This window comes from Acinonyx jubatus, chromosome C2, assembly GCF_027475565.1.
Source record: "Acinonyx jubatus isolate Ajub_Pintada_27869175 chromosome C2, VMU_Ajub_asm_v1.0, whole genome shotgun sequence".
NCBI classification, from domain to species: domain Eukaryota; kingdom Metazoa; phylum Chordata; class Mammalia; order Carnivora; family Felidae; genus Acinonyx; species Acinonyx jubatus.
This window is the reverse complement of record NC_069384.1, coordinates 60,492,570-60,505,260: the sequence shown is the minus strand read 5'-3', so window position 1 is coordinate 60,505,260 and position 12,691 is coordinate 60,492,570. Positions and strand designations below refer to the sequence as shown.

At 36.9% G+C, this 12,691-nt stretch overlaps 1 long non-coding RNA gene across 1 annotated transcript in view; it reads right to left on the bottom strand.

The window, feature by feature from the left end:
- Window positions 1-9,227: 9,227 nt before the first annotated feature.
- LOC128315366 (uncharacterized) overlaps window positions 9,228-12,691 on the bottom strand; it is a 37,599-nt gene continuing 34,135 nt past the window's right edge. Inside the window, exon 3 of the long non-coding RNA XR_008298140.1 lies at window positions 9,228-12,343. This is a non-coding gene — a long non-coding RNA (uncharacterized LOC128315366). The remainder of the gene's footprint in view (window positions 12,344-12,691) is intronic.

Below are 12,691 nucleotides of genomic sequence, written 5' to 3'. Positions count from 1 at the left end.
TTCTTTTTCTTGAATGCAGAAAGAGAAAAACTTCATTTTTACTTTCAATTTCTTTTAAAAATATTTTTATTTAATTTTTATTACTATATGTTTTGCTTTTATGTAAATTTCTTTCAAATGGTATCTTACTCCCATCATTTTATTTCAGTCTACTACAGTGTATTCACTTTTTCAAATTTTCAAACGATTTCTTTTTTTTTCTTTTCCTTTTTTCTTTTTTATCTTTTTTCTTTTTCATTTCTTTTCTTTTTTATTAAATACAGAAAATGAAAAAAATCATATTTCTTTTTAGTTTTTATTAAAAATATTTTTCTATAATTTTTTCCTACTATATTCTCTACTTATGTGTATTTTAGTCTACGTTAGTGTATTCATTTTTCAAATTCTCAAACGATTTCCTTTTTTTTCTCTCTCCCCCCTTTTTTTGTTTGTTTCTCTAATCTGTCAAACCACTTTCCACACCCAGACCAAAACACACCTAGGATCTAGCATCATCTATTCGATTTTTGTGTGGGTGTGTTTTTAATTTTTAATTTTAATGTTTTTAATTTCAATTTGTCTACCTCATTATTTCCTTTTCTCCCATCAAAATGACAAAACGAAGGAATTCACCCCAAAAGAAAGAGCGCAAAGAAATGACAGCCAGGGATTTAACCAACACAGACACAAGCAAGATGTCTGAACCAGAATTTAGAATCACGATAATAAGAATACTAGCTGGAGTCTAAAATAGATTAGAATCCCTTTCTGCAGAGATAAAAGAAGTAAAAAATAGCCAGAAGGAAATTAAAAATGCTATAACTGAGCTGCAATCATGGATGGATGCAGTGGCGGCAAGGATGGACGAGGCAGAACAGAGAATCAGCGATATAGAGGACAAACTTACAGAGAATAACGAAGCAGAGGAAAAGAGGGAGATTAAGGCAAAAGAGCACGATTTAAAAATTAGAGAAATCAGTGACTCATTAAAAAGGAACAACATCAGAATCATAAGGGTCCCAGAGGAGGAAGAGAGAGAAATAGGAGTAGAAGGGTTATGTGAGTAAATCATAGCGGAAAACTTTCCTAACCTGGGGATAGACACAGACATCAAAATCCAGGAAGCACAGAGGACTCCCATTAGATTCAACAAAAACCGACCATCAACAAGGCACATCATAGTCAAATTCACAAAATACTCAGGCAAGGAGAAAATCATGAAAGCAGCAAGGGAAAAAAAAAGTCCCTAACCTACAAGGGAAGACAGATCAGGTTTGCAGCAGACCTATCCACAGAAACCTGGCAGGCCAGAAAGGAGTGGTGGAATATATTCAGTGTGCTGAATCAGAAAAATATGCAGCCAAGAATTCTTTATCCAGCAAGGCTGTCATTCAAAATAGAAGGAGAGATAAAAAGTTTCCCAGACAAAAATTAAAGGAGTTTGTGACCACTAAACCAGCCCTGCAAGAAATATTAAGGGGGACTCTCTGAGGGGACAAAAGATAAAAAAAATATATATATAAATAAATAAATACCAAATGCAACAAAAGATTAAAAAGGACCAGAGAACACTACCAGAAACTCCAACTCTACAAGCATCATAATGGCAATAAATTCGTATCTTTCAGTGCTCACTCTAAACGTCAATGGACTCAATGATCCAATCAAAAGACACAGGGTAACAGAATGGATAAGAAAACAAGACCCATCTATATGCTGTTTACAAGAGACCCACTTTAGACCTAAAGACACCTACAGATTGAAAATAAGGGGATGGAGAACCATCTATCATGCTAATGGTCAACAAAAGAAAGCCGGAGTAGCCATACTTACATCAGACAATCTAGACTTTAAAATAAAGACTGTATCAAGAAATGCAGAAGGGCATTATATCATAATCAAAGGGTCTATAGACCAAGAAGACCTAACAATTGTAAACATTTATGTGCCAAATGTGAAAGCATCCAAATATATAAATCAATTAATCACAAACATCAAGAAACTCATTGATAGTAATACCATAATAGTAGGAGACTTCAACACCCCATTCACAGCAATGGACAGATCATGTAATCAAAAAATCAACAAGGAAACAATGGCTTTGAATGACACATTGGACCAGATGGACTTAACAGATATATTCAGAACATTTCATATTAAAGTAGCAGAATATACATTCTTCTCCAGTGCACATAGAACGTTCTCCAGAATAGACCATATACTGGGACACAAATCAGCCCTAAGTAAGTACAAAAAGATCGAGATCATACCATGCATATTTTCAGACCACAATGCTATGAAACTTGAAATCAACCACAAGAAAAAATTTGGAAAGGTAACAAATACTTGGAGACTGAAGAACATCCTACTAAAGAATGAATGGGCTAACCAAGCAGTTCAACAAGAAATTAAAAAGTATATGGAAGTCAATGAAAATGATAGCACCACAACCCAAAACCTCTGGGACATAGCAAGGAGGTAAGTATATAGCAATCCAGGCCTTCCTAAAGAAGGAAGAAAGATCTCAGGTACACAACCTAACCTTACGCCTTAAGGAGCTGGAAAAAGAACAGCAAATAAAACTCAAAACCAGCAGAAGACAGGAAATAATAAAGATTAGAGCAGAAATCAATTGCTGTCGAAACCAAAAAGACAGAACATATCAATGAAACCAGAAGCTGGTTCTTTGAAAGAATTAACAAAATTGATAAACCACTAGCCAGTTTGATCAAGAAGAAAAAGGAAAGGACCCAAATAAGTAAAATCAAGAATGAAAGAGGAGAAATTACAACCAACACACCAGAAATAAAAACAATAATAAGAGAATATTATGAGCAATTATATGCCAACAAAATGGGCAATCTGGAAGAAATGGACAAATTCCTAGAAACATATACACTACCAAAACTGAAACAGGAAGAAACAGAAAATTTGAACAGATCCATAACAAGTAAGGAAATCGAATTAGTAATCAAAAATCTGCCAAAAAACAAGAGTCCAGGGCCAGATGGCTTTCCAGGGGAATTCCACCAAACGTTTAAGGAAGAGTTAACACCTATTCTCTTGAAACTGTTCCAAAAAATAGAAATGGAAGGAAAACTTCCAAATTCTTTCTATGAAGCCAGCATTACCCTGATTCCAAAACCAGACGGAGACCCCACTAAAAAGGAGAACTATAGACCAATTTCCTTGATGAACATGGATGCAAAAATCCTCAACAAGATATTAGCCAACCAGATCCAACAATACATTAAAAAAATTATTCACCACGACCAAGTGGGATTTATACCTGGGATGCAGGACTGGTTCAATATCCACAAAACAATTAACGTGATTCATCACATCAATAAAAGGACAAGAACCATATGATCTTCTCAACAGATGCAGAGAAAGCATTTGACAAAATACAGCATCCTTTCTTGATAAAAACCCTCAAGAAAGTAGGGATAGAAGGAGCATACCTTGAGATGATAAAAGCCATATATGAGCGACCAACGCTAATATCATCCTCAGTGGGGAAAAACTGAGAGCTTTCCCCCTAAGGTCAGGAACAAGACAGGGATGTCCACTCTCGCCACTGTTATTCAACATAGTATTGGAGGTCTTAGCCTCTGCAATCACACAACACAAAGAAATAAAAGGCATCCAAATTGGCCAGGAGGAAGTCAAACTTTCACTCTTCGCAGATGACATGATACTCTATATGGAAAACCCAAAAGATTCCACCAAAAAACTGCTAGAACTGATTCATGAATTCAGCAAAGTAGCAGGACATAAAATCAATGCACAGAAATCGGTTGCATTCCTATACACCAACAATGAAGTGACAGAAAGAGAAATCAAGGAATTGATCCCATTTACAGTTGCACCAAAAACCATAAAATACCTAAGAATAAATCTAACCAAAGATGTGAAGCATCTATACACTGAAAACTATACAAAGCTGATGAAAGAAATTGAAGAAGACACAAAAAATTGGAAAAAGATTCCATGCTCCTGGATAGGAAGAACAAATATTGTGAAAATGTCAATACTACCCAAAGCAATCTCCATATTCAACGCGATCCCTATCAAAGTAACACCGGCGTTCTTCACAGAGCTAGAACAAATAATCCTAAAATTTGTATCAAACCAGAAAAGATCCCGAATAGCCAAAGCAATCTTGAAAAAGAAAACCAGAGAAGGAAGCATCACAATCCCAGACTTCAAGCTGTACTATAAAGCTGTAATCATCAAGACAGTATGGTACTGGCATAAGAACAGACACTCAGATCAATTGAATAGAATAGAGAACCTAGAAATGGACCCATAAACATATGGGCAATTAATCTTTGACAAAGCAGTAAAGAATATCCAATGGAATAAAGACAGTGTTTTCAGCAAGTGGTGCTGGGAAAACTGGACAGCGACATGCAGAAGAATGAACCTGGACCACTTTCTTACACCATACACAAAAATAAACTCAAAGTTTATTTGAAAGACCTCAGTGTAAGACAGGAAGCCATCAAAATCCTCAAGGAGAAAGCAGACAAAAACCTCTTTGATCTTGCCCGCAGCAATTTCTTAGTCAACACGTCTCCGGAGGCAAGGGAAACAAAAGTGAAAATGAACTACTGGGACCTCATCAAAATAAAAAACTTCTGCACAGTGAAGGAAACAATCAGCAAAACTACAAGCAACTGACAGAATGGGAGAAGATATTTGCAAATGACATATCAGATAAAAGGTTAATATCCAAAATCTATAAAGAACTTATCAAACTCAACATCCAAAAAACAAATAATCCAGTGAAGAAATGGGTAAAAGACATGAATGCACACTTCTCCAAAGAAGACATCCAGATGGCAAACCAACACAGGAAAAAATGCTCAACATCACTCATCAGGGAAATACAAATCAAAACCACCATGAGATACCACCTTACACCGGTCAGAATGGCTAACATTAACAACTCAGGCAACAACAGATGTTGGTGAGGATGCAGAGAAAGAGGATCTCTTTTTCATTGTTGGTGACAATGCAAGCTGGTGCAGCCACTCTGGAAAACAGTATGGAGGTTCCTCAAAAAAACTAAAAATAGAACTACCCTATGACCCAGCAGTTGCACTACTAGGCATTTATCCACGGGATACAGGTGTGCTGTTTCGAAGGGACACATGCACCCCCTTGTTTATAGCAGCACCATCAACAATAGCCAAAGTATAGAAAGAGCCCAAATATCCATCGATGGATGAATGGATAAAGAAGATGTGGTATATATATACAATGGAGTATTACTCAGCAATCAAAAAGAATGAAATCTTGCCATTTGCAACCACGTGGATAGAACTGGAGGGTATTATGCTAAATGAAATTAGTCAGTCAGAGAAAGACAAATATCATATGACTTCACTCATATGAGGACTTTAAGAGACAAAACAGATGAACATAAGGGAAAGGAAACAAAAATAATATAAAAACAGGGAGGGGGACAAAACAAAAGAGACTCATAAATATGGAGAGTAAACTGAGGGTTGCTAGAGGGGTTCTGGGAGGGGTGATGAAGGACTCTACTGAAATCATTGCGTCACTATATACTAACTAATTTTAATGTAAATTTTAAAAAATAAAAAATAAAGTTAAGTCAAAAAAATAAAATAAAATAAATAGTCTTAATATTTTATTTTAGTCCATGTATAGACTTTCTTAACATTTTCACTTTCTCTACATGCTCAGCAGGGCATTTTTGTATTGTGTGTTTTGTATTACACAATATCAATTGTCCAATTATTTGAAGACTAAAAATAAACCCTTCAAGGTCAGCACTTTATTTAGTAACATCACTATTTACTCTTCAAAAACGTGAGTGTTCAATTATTGATACTTGTTTTGCAAGTGTTTGGAACTCTTTTGTTTTGCAATCTTTTCCTTCTCCTCTTCCTCAATTAAAAAAATGAATTTAGGGGCACCTGCGTGGCTCCGTCGGTTAAGCGTCCAACTTCGGCTCAGGTCATGATCTCACGGTCCGTGAGTTCGAGCGCTGCGTCAGGCTCTGTGCTGACAGCTCAGAGCCTGGAGCCTGCTTCAGATTCTGTGTCTCCCTCTCTCTCTGCCCCTCCCCTGTTCATGCTCTGTCTCTCTCTGTCTCAAAAATAAATAAACGTTAAAAAAAAATGAATTTAGACAGACAGGACCACTTTGACTCATCTATCACTGTTACTCTCTCAGAGATCTAGCCCACTTTGCACATTACATTACCATATAGACCCTCTTTAAATTCTTGGAGCATCTCCTCAAGTTGTAAAACCCTCAAAAGCAAAAAATTGTAGTTTTTACAAAAAGTATTCTCTGTCTGTGATGGCCTTCAGATGTGCCTCACAGGCCTCCAATTATTGGTCATGTAACCAGCAAGGGTCCAGCTGCTGTGCTCTGAAATCCATCTCTGTGGTTGCCCTGAGGCCGTGCTTCCCAATGGCTCCTTCCAGCCAGACTGAGTGGGCAGGGATACTAACAGGTCTATTCCTGCATCTGAAAACCAACTCTGGCTCTGGAACTCTCCAGTGGGCCTTGCTTAGACTGGTCTGCACTCTAGGATGCTTTCATCAAAGTTCCTTCCTTTTGTCCTTCACTCAGAGTCAGACTTCCATCTATCTCATGTGATAGCTCCCTCACCATTTTATCACACCAGCAATTTCCCTAATTAAATACATTTAAGTAATCCCTTCTTTTATTTCATAAAATGTTTTAATGTTTATTTATTTTTGAGAGAGAGAGAGAGAAAAAGAGAAACAGAACATGAGTGGGGGAGGGACAGAGAGAGAGGGAGACACAGAACTCCAAGTAGGCTCCAGGTTCTGTGCTGTCAGCACAGAGCCCAATGCGGGGCTTGAACCCAGAAACTGTGAGATCATGACCTGAGCTGAAGTTGGAAGCTTAACTGACTGAGCCACCCAGTTGCCCCTAATTAATCACTTCTTGTCCTTTGTGTCTTAGAGGAACCAGACATATATATATATATATATATATATATATATATGTAAATAAATTTTTATAGATTTATTTATATATATTATTTCATATATATTTATATATTTATTATATATTTTACATATTTATTATTTATAATTATATCATAAATATCTATTTATATTTACAAATTTATATTTATAAATACATATTTATAAATTTGTATTTATAAATATATTATAAATTTATATAAATATATGTAAATTTATAAATTTATATATTTATATTTATTTATTTATTTGGAAGTAAATACTATGTAGGTTTGATGTCAAAAATAATGGGTTCTCTAGAAGGAAACCAGGAAAAAGCAGGATACACATTATAAAGCATTGCTCTACTTAAATCTGTAGTTCATAATTCAATACATTCATTCCATTCTAAATAAATCTGCCTTTTGGGAGATGGGGTGGGTACCACATGTGATAATGTCTGTGTGACTTCCCATCCACAAATCAGTCTGTTTTTTATTAGCTTCCGACTGTGTTTAAAATATAAACTTATCACAGTCACAAAGCTCTGCAAGGATCAGGTCCCTGCTTGCTTCTCCAAACATATCTGGAACCATTATCACTCTCTCTGTCCTAACCTCACTGAGCCTTCATTTCCTGGAACACACTAAACCCTTTCCCCAGCCTCAGAGCTTTCCTTCATGCTGATCTTTTCTGCCTGAATTCCTCCTGCCTCCACTCTAATCAACTTCTACATCTTTTAGCTCTTAGCTTACATGTCCCTTTCTCAAAGAGGTTTTCCTTGCCCCTCCCCCCACCAACAAAATCAGAGTTATGAGACCATGTTGCTTTTCTAATAGACACTGTTGTCTTGACCTCTTAGCACTATTCACAATTATAATTATTAATATTTTATTGCACGTTAAAGGTCCCACTGGATTATAATCAGTGAAGCTGTCAGGAACTGTGACTATTTTGTCTCCCTTTGTATATAGTGACTTATACAGTTCCTACTAGTAAGTACCCTATCCGTACATGTTGAATGAATAAATGAATGAACAAATTTCTTAAAACATTTTTGGAATAACTAGGGTCACGTAGCCTTATGGAGTATAGTTCTTTTTTGTGCTCACTCCATCTTCTGGTAAAGAAGAAATAAAATCTTAATCACAGTACAGAATCCCTTTTGACCTAAATCCCATAAAATGTATACAATCTATATAACTATGACATCCCAGAGATACATGCTTATCTTGTTCATAACCAGATTACATGTTTCCACTTTTTCTGGCTTGTATCAAAATGGTGGTCATTGTCACCTAATGAAATCCTTAGGCACTATTTTGGAAGAACTTCTCCTCTAGGCTGTTATCTGATAGCCATCTCCCACTTGTCATTATTCCAGAGAGTAGACATAGCCTTCCAAACTGTTCTTAATTTGATTAGCAATGATAGATACTCTCTAAGAACAGTAGTTTCTTTTTTTGACATCTTTTTAAAACTTTTTTAATGTTTATTTATTTTTGAGAGAGAGAGAGGGAGACAGAACACAAGTGGGGAAGGGGCAGAGAGAGAGGGAGACACAGAATCCGAAACAGGCTCCAGGCCCTGAGCTCTCAGTGCAGAGCCCAATGTGGGGTTCAAACTCACAAGCTGTGATATCATGACCTGAGCCAAAGTTGGACGCTGAATCGACTGAGCCACCAAGGCACCCCTAACAGTAATTTCTTAAAATCCAGCATTAAAATATTATTTTCCTCCACTGAGAACATTTTAATAGTTCTATCAAAATTGGAAAAGCACATGTCCTTTGACCAAGCTGACTGAGGAATACTATACTGTTTTATCAACCAATTATTCCTATTTAAGTTATTAAGTTTGCCTTTTGCTGATATCCTAATCCACGCAGGTCTCATATGCATCCTGGAATTGTCTACATAGCAACTCAATTAGCAGTTTTTTCTTCTATGGCAAATGTCTATCCCTGCCCTCTCTTACTATCATTTCATTTTTGTTAATGTTGGTAATAAATTAGTGAGAATGGGCTTGCTAGAACAGGATCCCAATCCTGTAATCTCTAAATGAGAAAAGTCTCACTTAGAGAGAAAAAAGAATGGTTTCATCCCAACTAGGACATTCCTAAACTTTCCATAAATCAGCATTATTATTTTACATGATTGAGAGTAGAGATCCTATCTCTGTTATGACTGTCTAACTTGTAGTAAACCAACAGGTAAAACCTTGGACTTTTAGAAGTCCTCACAGAGCCATATGAAATTCTTATTTCCATTCCCCAGAGCACAGAATTGTGCAACAGGTTCAAATCCATAACACAGCAGCATTCACAAGCATCTTAATTATCTCATTCTTTCTCAGACCTTTAGGGATGTGTCCCAACGCACATAGACTCTGTGCTCAGGCATGCTATGCTGTAAATAGCAGAAAAAAAAGAGTTAGCCAGAGCAGAGGATTGGGCTAAGGGAATTAATGTGGCAGTAGGGCAGGTCACAAAGAGGAGTATAAATTTGAACCTAGTCCTGGCTTATGCTGATATGTTTAAGGGATTCCTAAGAAGACAGGGCACTATACGAAGAGTCTCTGAATTCTTGGGCAAATATTTTGGTTGCAGTTAGGTTAAGCTAGGTTGAAAGACATCCTGAAAGTAAGGGTCGCCCCCAGAAAAGCAGATCAGCAGAAAAAAAGAAAGAGGATCAAAGCACCAGGTAAATGACGTAGAGGTTAAGCCAAGGCTACCGTCCCAGCAGGAAGCTGGATTGCACACCAAAAAGGAAGCAGAAAGCCTGGCACATGGACTAGTTACATATGTTGAACATTACTGGGCAGATTGCCCCTCACTGTAAAAGCAGGTGGCAATGAGCTTTGCCCAGGATACTAAAATTCAGACTAAAGGCCACAGATTATTTCCAGACCCTATTCACTTGTTAATTTGAGCGATTAAAATCTGGTTTCCACTGGTTCAGGTAGTTGCAGCATTGAGCCTATTGGTAAAGGTCATTAGAGCTTGCATCTGGACAAGACTGAGAAAGCAATATATATCCCTGAGCAAATGAAGGCAAAAGGACTAAAAGATACTTAAATGCCCATAGAACAGCAATACTCATGTATACTACTTCACAGAAACTAGAATGCCATCTTTCCATGGCAGAGGTGTGTTGAGTGATTAAAAAGAAAATCTCTGTTCATTGTTTATTCCTTTGTCCTTGTGAACACTCCCACCTCTTTTAATTAAAAGATTTCTCAGTGACAACTCCCTTATATAAAGTTTTTATGAGTGTTTTGTGCCTCTATTCTCCTCCTGAGAACAGGCTTAAAAATGAATGATAAGCAATTCATTTGGTTAATTGATGCATTGCAAGGTATCCACTTTATTTCCTTACCAAAGGTACCATAGTAACTCTCTATAGTCACAGCAACTATCTTAGCTCACACTCCAAAACAAATCACCATAGTCTGGTTAGCATAAGTAATAATTTTTATTTCCCACAGTCTAGAGACTGGAAAGTTCAAGATCAGGGTGTATATAGATTTAGTTCTGGTAAGAGCCACTTACTGGTTTGCGGATGGTTGTCTTCTCTTTATATCCTCCTATACTGGACATCAGAAATAGAAAGCAACCTCTTATATTGCTTCTTTTATAAGGGCAGTAATCTCATTCATGAGGATTGATCCTCAAGATGTAATTACTTTCCAAAGGCCTCACATGCTCATACCATTTATTGAGGGTTAGGATTTCAAAATATAAATTTTGGAGGACACTAACATTTAGTCCACAACAACATAATCATCTGTCTGGCTGCTTGTTTTGACATCTCTCTTCTACACTCTAAGGCCACTTCAAGGCCACCAAGGTGTGTATTCCTCTGGCTGGGACAAATCAAGAGGCTCAGGTGTCAGCCAACCTACCTTACTGCTAGTCTTGCCCGAAGTTCTTTGGGAAGGGCCTTGAACTTCAAAATTGAAGGTGATTTTAATGTATAGATAATTAGTAGTATAAGTAGTAATAAAAAGTTAGTAGTAATAACTAAGATCTTGCTGTCTCACTTCCACAACCAACCGCTTACTTCTACCAGAGTTCTAGTAATTGGGTGTATCTTGTTTACTGGGCCTAATTGATTTCATTGATTATATATTTCTTCATTCATTCATTCACTCATTCATTCAAGAACTAGTAATTGAAATCTAGTCTATGTCAAACATCATCCTAGGTACTAGGGATACAAGAGTGAGTAAACAGAATCCTTGTCTTTGGGACTTACATTCCAATTAAAGAGTTATCAGGGAGAGTAGTATAGGTGACGCAGTATGTACATGGAGGAAGGTGAAACAAGATGAAGTAAGAGAGGTTTAGTAAAGGGTCATATCACATAAGTCCACGTAAATCATGGTGGGGAGTTTGGATTTTATTCTCCATGGTATGGGAAGCTACTGAGCATTTCTGAGCATGAATGTAACATGATCTGGTTGACATTTTATTTTATATATATATTTTTAAGTTTATTTATTTATTTTGAGAGAGAAAAAGAGAGAGAGAGTGTGGAGGAGGGACAAAGAGAGAGGGAAGGAGAGAATCCCAAGAGGGTTCCACACTGACAGTGAAGAACCCTACACAGGGCTTGATCCCACAAACTGTGAGCTCATGACCTGAGCTGAGATCAAGAGTCAGACACAACCAACCGAGCCACCCAGATGCCCCTTGATGACATTTTAAAAGAATCACACTGGCTACTGTGTGGAAAAGCTAGAGTGGAAACAAAAAGAAGGATTAGGAAACTGTTGCTGATGTCCAGGGTAAAGATGGTGATGGTTTAGACTAGAATGCGATGAAAAGTGGTTAAGATGAAAAGTGGTTGATTTCTGGCTGGATTTTAAAGGCAGAACTGATAGAACTTGTTAATGGATTGAATGTGGGAAGGGAAAAATAGAAACGGAGAATGATTCCTAGGTTTTAACCTCAGCAACTGAGGGGAGAGTCATGCTGGAGAGAGATGTTAGAGAGCCACCAGCAGACTTGTATAAAATTTTTAAGGAAATATATACGCAACTATGTTCCAGGGGTAGAATAATTTATTTCCTTGTGATATAAATATAGTATATTTCTTTGCAACACAAGTCCCAACACAGAGCCTATAATATATTCTTTTGATTGCAGGCATCAGAAACTGTTTCTGGAAACTTAAAGAAAAAGGGGAAATTTATTGAAAGGAGTCTTTTGGTTCTCTCACAGATGAAAGAGAAAGCTGAAATCTCAACTCAGGAAGGGCAACAAAAAAGCCTTACCTTAGTGATAAGAGTTTGATACCATTAATACAATTCAGTTCCATGACTTTAAGTCCACCAAGGTCCTAGTAATGCCTTACAAAGCCATGTCTTCCCACATTCAATTCTTTCATCTATTAAACAAAAGGGTTGAAATAAATCTTTGCAATGAAAAGGGTGGTCCTTGTACCAACAACTTATTTGGAATGTGACTCTCAGGTCACATACTCTAGACTATCAGAATTTTCATTTAAACAAGATTCCCAAGTGGATTCATAGGCACAGTAAAGTTTGAGAAATACAGAACTAAATGGTTCCACAGCTATAAAGCTCTCTGAACTGGTCAGGTGTTTCATTTATCAGCTACATTGTGTGAAGTTTTTTGGATCCTGACCCATATAATTGGTTTTTTCTTTTTTTTTCTTTCTTTTTTTTTTTTTTTCAAAGCACAAGAGAGAACGTGAGTGGGGGAAAAGGGCAGA